General features: G+C 41.1%; 1 pseudogene; it reads right to left on the bottom strand.

Annotated features, from left to right (window-relative positions):
- Nucleotides 1-5,655: 5,655 nt before the first annotated feature.
- LOC131925898 (U1 spliceosomal RNA) lies at nt 5,656-5,806 on the bottom strand (annotated as a pseudogene).
- Nucleotides 5,807-14,325: the final 8,519 nt, after the last annotated feature.

Genomic DNA, 14,325 nt, shown 5'->3' with positions numbered 1-14,325 from the left:
GTGTTGGTGGGAATTAAGGGTTGTTATGGATTTCTTTTGTTTTTTTGTTTTGTTTTAATTTATTTTATGTGCATTGGTGTGAAGATCCCCTGGAACTGGAGGTACAGACAGCTGTGAGCTGCCATGTGGGTGCTGGGAATTGAACCTGGAAGAGTAGCCAGTGCTCTTAGCCTCTAAGCCATCTCTCCAGCCCCAAGGACTGCTATGTTCTTCTTGAAGAATTAACTTCCTTTATTCCCTAATGTTCTTCCTTACATTGAAGTCTACTCTATCTGAAATTAATATAAATTGCTCTTCTATAAATTATTGTTAGCATTATATATTTTCTCCATTCATTTAATTTATATGTGTCTTTAAATTGAGTTTCTTGTACACAACATACATTTGGGCCTTGTAATTTTATCTGCTCTGACAACCTCTATTATTTACTTAGTGTATGTGAGTATTAATGTTTAAAGGGATTATTGTTGCAGTTGGATTAATAGCTGCCATATGTGTTACTGCTTTATATTTGTTAATATTTTTTGTTCCTACTTTTGTCTTCCACTCTTTTACTGACTTTGTGTTTTTAAAATAACATTGTATCTGATTCAATTTTCTCTCCTTTCATGGCATAACTACACTTAATTTCTCTTCTTTAGCTTTTGCATGGAAGTTTGTATTATAAATGTATAACTCATCCAAGTCCACTTTCAACTAACATTATGTTGTATAACAGATACTGTGACTACCTTATAATAAATACTTTTAATTCCTACCTCCCATCCCCATCATCAATTTCACTTCCAGAAAACCATGTGTGTTGGTCAATTTTTCACTGATGTTGCAAAGTTCCTGAGATGGCATAGGAGGAGAAAGATTTCTTTTGGATTTGTTTTCACGGGTTGTGGTCTGTGGTCACTGGTCCTGTTATTTGGTCCTCAAATGAGCTAGAATATCAAGGCAGAAAATGAATGCATGATGAAGCAAAGCTGCTCTTCACTGTGTGGCAGCCAGGAAGCAGAGAGAGAAAAGGGAGGGGTCAAGGGATAAGATACAGCCTCCAAAGCCTACAATAATCTACTTGTTCCCAGTAGAGTCTACCTCCTAACATTCCATTCAACTATGAACTTATCAATGGGTTCATACATTGGTGTAGTTAGTGCCCTCAAAATTAAATGTTTTCTCAATAGGAACAGCAGCTGCTGACTAAGCCTTTCACACAATGGCCCTAGGGAGGAGGGAACATTTCATAGCCAAATGATAACAAATTTATAAATGCTTATATGGCCACACATCCACATAAATACACATAATACGTATGTTGTTGCTGTTATTATTTTCATCAAATTGTGATATTAAAATTATTCATGTTAATACAAAAAAATAAAGTTAGTACTGTAACTTCATGTGTTCCTTCCTTGGTGTTCTCCCTTTCTTTATGAAAGCTTGAATTTCTGATCTGTATTATTTATTTTCCTGTAAGGAAGATCTGTGTGCAACAAATTCTTAAGGTTTGTCTGAGAAAAATCTTTATGTCTCCATCAGTTTTACACGATAATTTCAAAAAGTATAAAATTGTAGTTTAGTAAAATTTTAGGCTTTCATTTTATGTTTTGGGGGGTGTTTGTTTGCTTGTTTGTTTGTTTGAAGAACAATGCCTTACTATGTGGCTGAGAGTGGCATCAGACTCACTTAGTAGCCCAGGCTAGCTCAAATTCCCCATCCCCTTGCCTTTACCTCCTGAGCGTCAGGTTATAGATGTCAGTCACCATAGCCGACTTGTCTCGGCACTTTTTATTTTTATTTTATGGGCATTGGTGTTTCACCTGCATGTATGTCTGTGTGAAGGTGTCAGATCCCTTGGAACTGGAGTTACAGACAGTTGTGACTGCCATGTGGGTGCTGGGAATTGAACCTGAGTCCCCTGGAAGAGCAGCCAGTGCTCTTAACCGCTGAGCCATCTCTCCAGCACCTTGTCTCAGCACTTTAACTATCCCACTCTACTCTCTTTTGTTTTGCATGGTGTCTCAAAAGGTGAATGAAACTCTTCTCCTTGTTCCTCTATTGGTAAGATATTTTCTCCCTTCTGGACTTGTTCAGATTTAGTGATTTTCTTTTTAACTGCCACTTAATATGCCCATATACTTATATATGACATTATCATATATGATAAATTGGCACATACATGTGTAATGATTGAACCAGAGTAATTGGCATTTCTTTCTTCTCAAATAATTATCATATCTATGGATTATTTTGGAGACCTACAAAGGTTTCCTAGTGAGATATAAACTTGCTTTAACCAGCCGGGCTGCATTAGACCATGTGCATGGTTTCTAGGTGATTGGAAGGGTCTACACTTGGCTGAGCTAGAGGGAGGTCTTTGCTCCACCCTTTGGCATTCCCATAAATAACCCTTTAGAAGTGGCAGAAGGGGCTGGTGGATAAGGATACAGGCCCTACCAAGGATATCCTGTGTTTCTGTTTCTCTGTCCTCTATCCTTCTACCTCTATTTTTCTACCTCAATCTCTTATCCCTCTCTCCTCAAGAGTACCCTGGGGAAAAAGTGGGGGCTGGTCTCCCACAGATTATGAACAACCAGCGTCATCTCTTCTAATTTTTTAAAATATGGAATAGATTGTGGACAGTAGTGACCTTGCTGTGCTATAGAACCTAAGAACTCACACTTCCTAGCTATTGTATTTGGTATAAATTACAGCATTCTGTCTTTATCTTGTATTTTCTGTAGTGTGGAAATAACACTCCGGAAGTGAAGGGTTTGTTCTTGTTGTTGTTTATTTTATTACGGGGAAGGAAGAGTGTTATTCTGTGTGGTGTTCTCTGAACTGCCTGGATCTGTGGTTTGCTATCTGACAGCAACTTAGTTATTATTTTCTTATCTGCTGTTCCTTCCTCTGCCTTCTTCTAATCATCCTTGGATAGTTAGTTCTATAATTTTCAATCTTTGTTGTCTTTGCTTTTCAGGTTGGAAGGGTCTCACGTGAAATTACCTCAGACTCATAAAATCTTTCCTCAAGTCATGCCTATTCTTCAGATAAGCCCGTCAAAAGCATTTTTTTTTTGTTTCTGTCACAGTATTTTTGTTTTACTTTCCTACTTCATTTTTTTTTTTAAACAGGGTTTTGCTGTGTAGCACTGACTGGCCTTACATTCAAGATATTCTTGCCTCTGTCTTCTGAGTCCTGAGATTACCCAGGGGCCCTGCTGTGCCAAGCTCTGTTACTGTGTTCTCATCACGGTGCTGCTTTGATAAGATTCCCTTTCCTTGCCTGGCACTGCCCATCTGTCCTCACCTCCTGCCTCCTTCGTGCATCAGAGCTCCCGACATGTAAGTTATTGTTTTCATTCCCATTCCGATCACTCCAACACCCCCGCCGTGTCTGACACTTTGTTCTGTCTCTTCAAACCACGTTTTTATTCAGTTTGATAAACCTTACAGTTTTTTTTTTCTTGATAGCTGGACATAATGTACCAGTTAAAGGGAATGGCTGTAAGGCCTTGGAATGTGGCATTCAGTTACAGGGAAGGGGGCACATTCTGTAGTCAGATAACTAGCATTTGATCTTTAAAGTGGGATTGTGGTGCTGAACTGAGGACTGTAGCACGATTCTTAAAGGGTCTTATTAATGAAGCACAAACCTGGATCCAGGTATTGGAGAGAACGCTGAAAGATCAGAGAAACAGAACCAGCCACAGCTAACCTCACCTCGCCAGTGCCTCAGCTAATCTCGTTTCCTCAAACTGGAAGCCTCTGAGTCCTCATCCAGAACGAATCTCAGCTGAACTGCTGCTAAAGCCTAAAAGCTTAACCAGGCTCTAGTTCCTGGTTCTCACGCCTTTTATACCTTTCTGCTTCCTGCCATCACTTCCTGGGATTAAAGGCGTGTGTCACCATGCCTGGCTGTTTCCAGTGTGACTTTGAACTCACAGAGATCCGGATGGATCTCTGCCTCCAGAATGCTAAGATTAAAGGTGTGTGTGCCATCATTTTCTGGCCTCTATGTCTAGTGGTTGTTCTGTTCTCTGGCCCCAGATAAGTTTATTAGTATGCACAATATATTGGGTTATACAATATCACCACAGAGGACTTTACCAGTTCTCAGTCTCAGAGAGACAGGACAGTGAGAGTGCTCTGGACATGTATATATCTCCCCTTTCCCACATAGAAGGGCACAGATGACTGGAATTTGATATTCTATCTCATAGGTCAGGTAGGATCTGACAAAATTCCAGCAGACTAAACTTCAGTTAACTAGTTAGGTTTTCTCTTTGTTTTTTAGAAGAAACCTTGTTAAGAACAGAGTTCTCTGTTATATTTCAAAATTATCTTTTCTCTGCCCTTTGCTGGATAAATCAGTTAATTTCCCTCTGATATGTACTTACAGAACACAGGTCCAAATCCTAGAGGATAATAGCAGAAATAGGAAGTCTCTCTCAGACTAGACCCCCCTCAGAATTGTGCACGTTTAGCCTCCAGCAACTCATCAGTGTGGTGGTTTAAATGAGGATGGTCCCATAGGTTCATAGATTTGATACTTGGTCCTCAGGTTATGGAACTGTTTGGGAAGGATTAGGAGGTGTGGCCTTGTAGAAGGAGGTGTGTCACTGGGGTCAGGCTTTGAGATTTCCAAAGCCCATGCCATTCATTCCCAGCTAACTTTCTTTGCCTGGTAGTTGTATCTCAAGATGTGAGTGCTCAGCTACTGCACCAGTGCCTCCACCCACCTGACTGCTGCCAGGCTCCCCGACATGACGGTCATGGATTCTACCCCTCTGCAACTGGGAACCCAAATTAAATGCCTGCTTTTAGAAGTTGACCTGGTCGTGGTGTTTTGTAATAGCAATAGAAATCAACTAAGACTGTCAGCTATGATGACATTTTCCAGCCCCAGCTCTGGTCCCTGTGTCTGTTTCTACACAGAGACCTGCCCTCAGGTGAACTGTGTCTGTCCAGGTTTGGGGACAGTGGTTAGTCCCAAATCCTTATCTCTCTTACAGATCTGAGAAAAGCTGTTCATTGTTTATGTGTTTATCTTCTTACTTGACATTAAAATCAATTGTCTTCTGAGCTCCCTGCATATATATAACCAACATATTTGGGTTTTATCTAAATATTATTCAGGCATCAATATTTGTTTACTGATTAAATAATCACTTCCCTAATGTCTTAAAAGTAGTCAAGGATCTGAAATTTACCATTTTAATTATTTTTGGTGCATTAAAATTTAATAAAATTAAAACTTTTAAAATGATATCTATTAACACCTTTTCATTCATTATCTATAGTTATATATTTTTATTTATGTTTATTAAAATATTATGGACACATATAAGCATATCAATATCTGGGATTTTTTTGAGTTTGTTTTTGTTGGGTTTTTTTGTTGTTGTTTTTCAAGACAGGGTTTCTCTCTGTAGTCCTGGCTGTACTGGATCACTCTGTAGACCAGGCTAGCGTTGAACTCAGAAATCTGCCTTCCTCTGCCTCCCCTGTAATTTAAAAATAATAGAAAAATAAATGATAATGACTCAGAAAATCCACCTAGGAGATTTAGGAAGTTTACATTAAAAAATATTTAACCTTGACCCTGTTCAAAACACAATGTTGTGTTGACATTATTTTTTTTCTTTTCTTTTTTTTTTTCTTTTTTCAAGGGAGAGCACGAACATAATCCCCCACTACCACAAATTATGCAGTCAAGTTTTCCGCATTTGGGGAAATCACAGCGGTGAGCAATGAATAAGCCTTGCCCTGGGAAAACCATCTTCGTTATCATGGTATCTCCCCTGCCAGGTAAGATATTATTTTTACATGATATAAAATTTAAAGCCTGAGAGCTGGACAGTGGTGGCCAATGCCATTAATCCTAGCACTTGGGAGGCAGAGGCAGGTGGAGCTCTGAGTTCAAGGCCAGCCGGGTTTATAGAAAGAGTTCCAGGACAGCCAAGATTGTTACACTGAGAAACCCTACTCGAAAATTCAAAAATAAAACAAACAAACAAAAAAAGAAAGAAAGAAAAGAAGAAGAAGAAAGAAAAAAACTTTAAAGACTGAATCATGCCAGATTTCTTTTTTACCTTGAAATTAAGGCCCTTGTTTCTTGTAACCGTGGTAACAAAGGCTATTCAATAAATACGCTTTTCAAGGTTCACAAAATAAACACAAAGAGTTTACCAACACTTTTATCACTTAGCTATTGTCTTATTTGAACTGGATATTCCTAAAAACGAGGACACAACAACCGGATGCTTGTTTGCTCCTCAATTAATCTTTATGATTTTACAAGACAGATAAAACAGAGAAAGAAACGGAAGTAAAGGAAAGAGCTTCCAGCAAACATAAAATGACTGCTGTGCAAGGTTAATTGTGCTCTCTCTGCAAAGGGAGAAGAAAGTTTGTTGGAAAAATACCTATTGTAAAATGCACGCAGAGCCCAGTCGTCACCAGAGAGGCCCGAAGCTGATGAGAGCAGATGCCGAGACCCAGAGCCAAACCTAAGGCAGAGAGAGAGCCCAAACTAGAGATCTCCATGGGGTCCCTCCCCTTGGAGCTTGGGGGACCCCGCAGAAGAGGGGGAGAAAGAATTGTAGGAATCAGAGGGGTCGAGGACACCAGGAGAACACGGCCCACAGAATCAACGAAGCAGGGCTCATGCTCACAGAGACTGAAGAGGCAGTCACAGAGCCTGCGTGGATCTGTGCATAGATCACCTGAATATATGTCATGGTTGTTACCTTAGTGTTTTTTGTGGGACTCCTGACAGTGGGAGTCGGGGTGTCTCTGACTCTCGTGGGACCCCTTTCCTCCTATTGGGTTGCCTCACCAAGCCCTGATTAGAGGGTTTGTACCAAGTCTTGCTGTGTCTTGTTATTCTGAGTTGGGTCAGTATCCCTAGGAGGCCTGCTCTTTTCTGAAGGAAAATGGAGAAGGAGTGGATCTGGGGGAGAGGGAATGGGTGGGGTGCTGGTAGAGTGGAGGGAGAGGAAGCTGCCGTCTGGATGTAATGTATGAGAGAAGAATTTTAAAAAATGGAAAGAAACAACACACAAGAAAGTATAATTTTGTTTGGTTTTGTTATTGTTCTTTTAGCTTTTTCAGATAAGGTCTCACTGTGGAGCTCTGGTTGTTCTGGAACTTGCTACATATTCCAGGCTGGCCTTGAACTGCTAGAAGCCTCCTGAGTATTTAGGGTATAAGTGCACACCATCACCAGCTGAGAGTTTTATTATAGCTAATTTAAAGAATAATTTGGGTTCTGCCAATTTTGTCTAGCTACGCCATGGGGGAAAATCAGCATTTTATTAATCTTCAAAGTAAGTATATAAAGAGGGTGTCATATACCTAAATGAGACGTTCTTTCTCTTTGCTTTTGATGTTGCTTTGAGACAGGGTTCTGATGTAACTCGGGCTGTCTATAAACTAGCTATGTGGCCGAGAATGAGCCTGCACACCCAAGCCTTCTGCCTTCCTGAGTGCTGAGTGGGATTCCAGGCATGTGACATTATACCAAGTTGGGTTACTGCTGGGGACTGAACACAGAATTCCATGTGTGCTAGGCCAAGCTCTTCACCACCTGAGCTACATCTCCAGTCCTCATGGTCTCTGTTTCTTTCTTTTAGACCAATGAGCACAATTTCCTCACAAGGGATTTCTGGAAGGGACAACCTTGTTGAAAGTAGGTGAAGGACTATTGTATTTTGTATTTAGCCTTGGTAAGGTTGGTAGTTAGACAGATAAGAGTATAAATTAGCATTAAAACTTGAAAATTGGAGGACAGTGAATGTTTGACAAACAATAGGCAGTTTTTAGTTGAAATGATCTTGAGAATGCATTTCCTAAAGATGGTCCTTATGTAGCCCCAATCCACAAAATAAGGTAAAATATACTTGTTACCAAACACAAGTTGCATAAACCTGATTCCAAGCAGAGGAATTAAACACAGCACAGACAGAAGATAAAACTAGTGAGAGAGTCCTTGTATAATTCTTAATAGAGAGACTGGAGACATAGTTGATCCAAAGACATTTGTCCGAGAAGAAGGCCTTCTGACCCTCTTAGTTCCAGCTCAATGATAAACACCTCTGCCTGGCCTCTCCCTGTAAATCTTTCATCTAATAGGTAACCAGACTGGCAAACAGACCGTTGGAAAGACTATTAGAAAGCTAAACAAACAGTTTTGTCAAGGAACAGAGGAATTCTGATTAGCTAATGGCAAGATCCTAAGAGACCTTATTCCTAGGGGGGAAAAATGAACCTTGCTATGAATAGCCTTGACAGAATACTGGAGTTTAATTTGCAGCTTACTTCACTGTAAACTCAGCTTTGGGCCAGGTGGCCTCAGTCAGGAGGATGCGCAAGATTGTAGATGCCTGAATTAGACAATTGAGGCTCCTCATCAGCTGCAGCAAGGGTCTCTCCTGAACCCCCTTAAAAACTTCATTTGTGTCAATGGCTTACAAATGAAGACCACCGGGAGCACATAATGGGGAGAGGTAACCCAGTACAGGCCCTGAACGTATCCACTGCGATGAGGGGGCCAGGCTGCAATGTTACTCAGCTCCTGAAAGGAGTAGTTGTTTTAACTAGCCACCTAGCTCTATGGTTTAAATACATGTGCTAGCAAGGAAGCCCTGAGTGAATGCGTACTGTTGACATAGGCACAGCCGTGTCAAGGACTCCAATGCCCCAGACCATTCCCTGGTGAGGTTCAAAGTGATGGTAAAGCCTCCCTTTGGTCATAGAGTAGATGTTAATAATGTATGCAGAAATTGTCCGCTACAGCTGTCTCCTCACCCCTACCCTATGTTTTTGGCTTGAAGGCTGCTCCTCTACAGAGTCTGCCTCCTTGTTCAGCTGTATGTAATGACCCTGCCTCCTTGTTTATCTGTATGAAATAACACCGCCTTCTTATTCAGCTGCATGCAATATCCAGACTCTGTTTTTGACTGTATATAATAAACATGCTGTGCTTCTTGGGTGCTTTCTTTTTTTTCTATCGGAGGGCCTATCCTAGCTTTTCTATGCATCTGTAATTTTGTCTTTTCTTCATTGCCTTGGTTCCCCGGTCAGACCCATCCCTGGAGCTGTGCTGGACGTGACAAACATGCTTTGTCCCCTCAGTACAACACAGGGGGCCTAGTAGCACACACTTGTAAGTCCAGGACTCAGGAAGCAGAGGTAGAAAGATCACAAGTTCAGGCTGGAAAGATGGTTCACCAGCTGCTCTTCCAGAGGACCCGGGTTCAATTCCCAGCAACCACATGGCAGCTCACAACTGTCTGTAACTCCAGTTCCAGAGGATCTGGCACCCTTGCACAGACATACATGCAGGCAAAACACCAATGAATGTAAAAATCGTGCTGAAATTTGGCCCATGGTGTAACACTGATAAGCAATGGTAAGACCTTTACTAGGAGGTTTGTTCATTAAAAAGAGTTAGTGCTGACATTCTGGAAAGGGATTTCGGTAGTGAAGTGCTTTACCTCTTATCTGGGAATCTTGCTTTTGTTATCACCCAGAAAACTGGCTGACTAACTTGTCAGCTTGCAAACACCATAAAAATCTCAGACCTTTCATAGTTCTGAACTAAGAGGTAGCAATATTTTTCTGTAAAAGGATAACTAATGAGTGTTAGAAGATTCATGATCTACAGATGGTTTCTGTCTTTTTCTTTGTCTGTTTTGACTTTCTGTATTCTTTCTTTTTTCTTCCTTTGTTTTGAAACAATCCCTTAAAAATGTGAAAAAATTCTTAGCTTTCAGATCACACAAAAACATGACACAAATGGTATTTGGCCAATATGGTTATTTGACTTTTGTTTTTGATGTACACTTACTAAACAAAGTAGGTTGAGTCCACTGACTGTGTGCTAAAGGAAGACCATACATTATATGTACCAATGCACATTTCTGTAAGAGAATGTAAAACTGGACTTGCTCAGTTTGTGCTTATGAGCTAAGAGCATAGCTCAGTTGGTAGAATACTCTTTTAGTGTGCACAAATTTCTGGGTTGTATCCTCAGTACAACACAGGGGGCCTAGTAGCACACACTTGTAAGTCCAGGACTCAGGAAGCAGAGGTAGGAAGATCACAAGTTCAGGCTGGAAAGATGGTTCACCAGCTGCTCTTCCAGAGGACCCGGGTTCAATTCCCAGCAACCACATGGCAGCTCACAACTGTCTGTAACTCCAGTTCCAGAAGATCTGGCACCCTTGCACAGACATACATGCAGGCAAAACACCAATGAATGTAAAAATCAATAAATCTAAAAAAAAAAAATCACAAGTTCAAGGACACCCTTGAGGCCAGCTTGAGACCCTGTCTTTATTGATCCACCCATTTATCAATCAATTAGTCAATACAATTTGGAGTTTGTGTTACATGATTTGGGGGAACATTATATTTTAAATGTGGTCTGAGTGTGTTCCGTAAGGATTCACTTGTTAGTTGTACGGTCCTAGTGGAGTGATGTTAAGAGGTAGTAGAACATTTAAGAAGATTTGTGGACTGCATAGTCTCATTCACATCTTCTTCTTTGATTTTTTTTTTTTTTTTTTTTTTTTTTTTTTGGTTTTTTGAGACAAGGTTTCTCTGTGTAGCTTTGCGCCTTTCCTGGAACTCACTTGGTAGTCCAGGCTGGCCTCGAACTCACAGAGATCCGCCTGGCTCTGCCTCCCGAGTGCTGGGACTAAAGGCGTGCGCCACCACCGCCCGGCTTGATTTTTTTTTTAATTGTTTGTTGTTGTTGTTGTTGTTGCTTTGATGTTTTTTGAGACAAGGTTTCTCTGTGTAGCCCTGGCTGTCCTAGAACTCACTCTGTAGATCAGGCTGGCCTGTGCCTCCTGAGTGCTGGAATTAGAGGCATGCACCACCCTCCAGCCCAGCTTACATTGTTTTAAACTGTTAAAGATATCCTTTCCTAAATATTGTACAAAAAAAGATGAGCTGGCTGGTATACTTAAGTGCTAGAGCACATACGTAATAATGGCTGAATCACCAGCACTAAAAAAGAAAGAAAGAGCAAGACAAATTATGGGTAGATTTGGTCCCCGGGTTATGGTTTTCTATATCTAGCAGGTATGAATGAATAAAGAAATAAATGAAGCCAAAGTTGTAATTAGGACAGAAGTAGGGGTGACTCCCGGTGACCATATGTAGGTGTGTTCAGATGTACTTATTGAACAGTCTAGGACATCTTGTTCCATGACATCAACCTGTGTTTTGATCTGACTGTTGATAGTATGAAATTATTTCACAGAAGAATATCATGGTCCAGCTGTTTTTGCCAGTTCAGATGCTGACAGAAGATGCCTTTCTCTTGCCTGGGAGGAGGTGAGGACCAAAGTGATCTACTTCCAACGCCCTATTCAATTTACCCTTTACAGGAAACAGCCGGACAGGTTTTTGACTCATGCTTGACCCTTATAAGATAATGGTAAATTGAGGCATAGGAAGTAGAGGGACTTATAATCAAATCTGTTTCATCATTCTTCTTTTTTTAAAGATTATTTTTGTTTCATTTTGTGTATATATGTGAGTGTCTGAATGTATGTTTGTGCATGTATGTGTACCTTGTGCCCATACAGACCAGAAGAGAGTGCTGAATCCTTGGTTCTATTCCTTCTCAAAGGACAAATTGTCCATCATTAATTAGAGACCTATTACCTGTGGAGAACGAGAATGATGTGGTAACTGCAATTGTGGCATCTGGGAACCATCAGATCACTTCAATTAAAGGCACAGTCCATCAAATGAATAACCTTAGCAAGTTACCTAGCCCTTTGGTATTTTCTATTCTTTATATATAAAGTGAGGGTAAGAACACACTTATTTCATAGGGTTGCTAAGGAAGTTGAGTGTAAAAGTATTTGAATGTATTCTCCAAAGTCCATGTGTTGGAAGTTAATTCCCAATATGCCCACATCCCCATCCCCCCATGCGTGGGTTCTTGTTTCTTGTCTTCTCCTGCGGATGATGCAGCAAGAAGTGTCTCCCCAAATGCCAATGCCTCATACAGAATTTAGCCTACAAAACCATAAGGAATGAATCTATTTTCTTCACAACTGATCCCGATATAAACAGACTGATAGTAACACAAAATAGACTAAGACACTACTGCCTGTTAAACCAATTTTTATATGTATACAATTCAAATGTAGGATCTAACACACCAATAAATATAAATATTCTCTTTGGGTACTGTACCTTTTTCTTTAAAAAAAAAATGTTTTTCTTTCCATAGTTTATCCTACATTCTCCTAGGAGGACTCCCAAAATAGGGTATAAGACACAATTTAAATAAAAAGAGAATTTTTTAAGTTCTTATTTATTATTAGTGTATGTATATACATATATGTGCACGATGTGTATGTGTGTAGGGGTATGTGTGTGCCATGGCACTTATGTGGAGGTCAGAGGCTAACTTTCAGGCTAATCTCTCTCCTTCCGTGACAGAGTTTAGGGACTGAACTCAGGTTGTCCGGTTTACATAGCAAATGCCTTTACCTGCTGAATCATCTCACTTGCCCAAGAAATGTTTTTACTTTAGTTAAAAATTCCACTTGAGTCAATGTCGAAACTCAAAGGGATTAGGGGGTGAAGAAGGAGGAGGGAAGGAGAGAGAAAAGGGCAGGGGAGGGGGAGAGATTGTGCTCCAGATTAAAAATAAATAAATAAATAAAGGAACGTCTAAAGGTATATTCTGTCACTGTATGATGTATGATCTTTGTATGCTTTGCGTGAGTGCGTGTGTGTGTGCGTGTAAATGTTGGGTGTCTTCCTCTTTTACCCTTCACTTAGTTGAGTCTCTTACTCAACCTGGAGCTTGCTAATTCAGCAAGACCAGCCGGCAGTGAGCTCAGGGCAGCCTCCTGTCTCTGCTTCCCCAGTGCTAGAATTCCAGTTATGCAGGTGTGCTCCTCCATGCCTAGCTTTTCACATTGGTGCTGGGGACCCTAAGGCAGCTCTTAGGGCGTGACAAGCACCGTACCAAATGAGCTCGCTCGCCAGCCTAGTGTGTAGTCTTTTGTAGACCAACATCTCTGGGTTACATTCGCTAGTCTCATTTATTAGGATAACAGTATTAAGTCCCTTGCAGACTAGATCCTGATCCTGTTTGTTGACTTCCGTAATTAACTGGTTTGGAATGTCAGGAAAAATTTGTAGTGAAAAGTAACTATGGACTTAGTATGAAAATACTTTGGAACAAAGCAATGTGAAAAATGCGACAGTTTCAATATGTATCCCAAATTTCATATATTTTAAACTGAATCCTCAAATTTGTATATTTGCGGTATTTGGAGGTAAAAGCTTTTCAGTATTCTTAAAGTCTTCAGAGTGAGTCATGTTATCCCCCCATCTGTAGGGCAAAAAGAGCCAAGGAAAGAACACCCTGCCCTTGACTTGACCCCCAGCACCAAAGACTTGAAATCCCACCAATCCCTGAGCTTGCCCCAGAATCAAGTCACAAAAACCCACCAATCACAAGCAACCCTGGAAATCCCTGCACCCCACCCCATCCTCTATAAGCTCTGTATTCTGTTCAGTTTGTTGCCACTTCCCTCCCTGGGGGTGGGGGTGGGGGGCAGCCACCCTCGTGGATTCTTCCTTCCCAATAAATCCCTTGAGTGAGGTTTATTGAATGGTGTGACACTTTTGCCAGAGTGGAGCCAGCTGTAACAACTTTTAGCAGAGCAGAGCAGAGCTGTAACACTTTTCCAGGGTGAGCAGAGCAGAGAGCAGTAACAGTTTCACTGGGGAATCCATCCCCTGCTGGATAAACCTTTCCCTAGAGCTGAGCTGTGAGTTGCTACACTTACAGTGATTTCATGATATTCCTTGGCTCCCAATTCCCAGGGTGCCTTGCCATCAGAGCCACCCCCAGTAGAACTGGTAGCTTTGTAAGAAAAGGAACTATGGCTTGGCCTGCCTGGCCCATGGATGCTCAGTGTGTTAGATATGTTTGAGTATGTGAAAACACTTAAGGAGGTCCTCTCCAGATGTTGGCCAGCACTTTTTTTGTTTGTTTTTTTGAGACATAGTTTCTCGGTATAACTGTCCTGGTTGTCCTGGAACTCTCTTTAATCCTAGCACTTGGGAGGCAGAGGCAGAGGCAGGCAGAGCTCTGTGAGTTCCAGGCTAGCCTGGTCTACAAAATGGGTTTCCCCTCTCCCCTCTCTCCTCTCTTCCTTCCCCTTCCCCTTCCACTCTGAGCCTTGGGGCAGGGGTTGATGAGATGCCCCATTTAGGGTTGAACACTCCATCAGTCACTTAGTCTCAGCACTTTGACTGATTATGAGTCTCTGCATGAACTGATGACTAC

Source organism: Peromyscus eremicus, chromosome 15, assembly GCF_949786415.1.
Source record: "Peromyscus eremicus chromosome 15, PerEre_H2_v1, whole genome shotgun sequence".
Lineage (NCBI taxonomy): Eukaryota > Metazoa > Chordata > Mammalia > Rodentia > Cricetidae > Peromyscus > Peromyscus eremicus.
The sequence above is the reverse complement of the archived record's forward strand: the minus strand, read 5'-3'. Positions and strand labels throughout refer to the sequence as shown.